This window comes from Amia ocellicauda, unplaced genomic scaffold (genome assembly GCF_036373705.1).
Source record: "Amia ocellicauda isolate fAmiCal2 unplaced genomic scaffold, fAmiCal2.hap1 HAP1_SCAFFOLD_34, whole genome shotgun sequence".
Lineage (NCBI taxonomy): Eukaryota > Metazoa > Chordata > Actinopteri > Amiiformes > Amiidae > Amia > Amia ocellicauda.
The window spans coordinates 530,758-532,245 of NW_027102909.1; the positions used below are offsets into that span (position 1 = coordinate 530,758).

Here is a 1,488-nt window from a genome sequence, read left to right on the forward strand (position 1 = left end):
AAATCAAAATTGCGAAAGCAAGCAGTGGGAATCACGCTGTAAGAGTCTTTGTCGACCCCGCTTTCCCACTTCACCAACGCGTGCATCACCGCCATACTACCTTCACCTTCTCGTCCGTTTTTTCTGCGCGTTTTTCCCCCGACAAGTCACGGCACAAAAAACAGTCCCGCTCTGCATTCTGGTACTTGGCGTTCTTAATAACACCAACAGGGTGTAATCGCATAGACCACTCGAGTATAAAGTACTACATATCCCATCAGTTACAGTTTTTTTTCATCTTCTGAAACTGCAATTTAGCACTTTCAACTGTTTCTTAGTGATTCCTAGAATTACTAACCGGTATTGTAGTCAATGTGTTTATAACCTTTTTTGTTTAACGATTTGTGTGTTATCCTATGGGATCCCATGGTCTTTGATTTGGTCACGGAAGTGATTTGTCTTTGATTTGTTGATCTAGAGTTGAATTTTAATTAGTTTTTCCCTTTTGTATAATTAGTGTAGTGCTACATTTAGTCTTTGTTTTTAAATAAATTTGACAATTTATATCTTTGGAATTGGTGTCTGCGTCCAATTATTACAGAAATTGAGTTCTACAAGACTCCAGGATGATACTATGATACTATGAGGTGATACTATGAATTCACTTCTTTAATTGAAATGTATAAGTGTACCTTACGCTACATATATGTATGTATGTATGTATGTATGTCCAATTGCTTTGACAATACAAATGAATTGAATTGAGAGGGAGAGAGAGAGAGAGAGAGAGAGAGAGAGAGAGAGAGAGAGACAGACAGACAGACTGACAAACAGAAAAACAGACAGACACAGACACACACACACACAGAGCCAGCCAGCCAGCCAGCTCAGCGATGACATCACGAGCCTCTCTCAGCTGACTGCTATGACATCACAGAGCACGTACATTCCGTTGCTTGCCGTCTGTCAACCACTCAGTCACTGCCAGCCAGACTGGCTGGCTGGCTGGATGTGGGGGCTGCTTGCTGCTGCTGCGTACCTTAGCAAGCTTATTTGCTTGACCGGCCTTCCTACTCCTCTGCCCACATGCCCACCTATGCCCGATCTGCTGTTCACCTGGATCACAGCTCCGCCCCAACAAGGCAGATCCTCCCAAAAATGGTACAAACTGATCCACGTTCCCCTCCACGGAAAGCTTTAGCAAAAGGCAAAAGCGTTATACGTAATGAAGAGGAACCCGAGTCCAAGACGCATCCGACCAGCCATACATATTTGTGTGTATTAAAGATCACATTTTCTTACATTTAGTTTTTCTGTACTTTATTACATCTTATTGTGATTTATAAAAGTATTGTTTCTTTTCCATATGTATGTATGTATGTGTGTGTGTGTGTGTGTGTGTGTGTGTGTGCCTGTCTCTGTGTGAAAGTGTGTGTGTGTGTGTGTGTGTGTGTGTGTGTATATGTCTCTCTGTGAAAGTGTGTGTGTGGGTGTGACAGTGTGTGTGAG

At 42.4% G+C, this 1,488-nt stretch overlaps 1 non-coding gene across 1 annotated transcript; it reads right to left on the minus strand.

Annotated features, from left to right (window-relative positions):
• Positions 1-1,109: 1,109 nt before the first annotated feature.
• LOC136732148 (U5 spliceosomal RNA) lies at positions 1,110-1,224 on the minus strand. The gene has a single exon (XR_010809786.1). It is a non-coding gene; the product is annotated as a U5 spliceosomal RNA (small nuclear RNA).
• Positions 1,225-1,488: the final 264 nt, after the last annotated feature.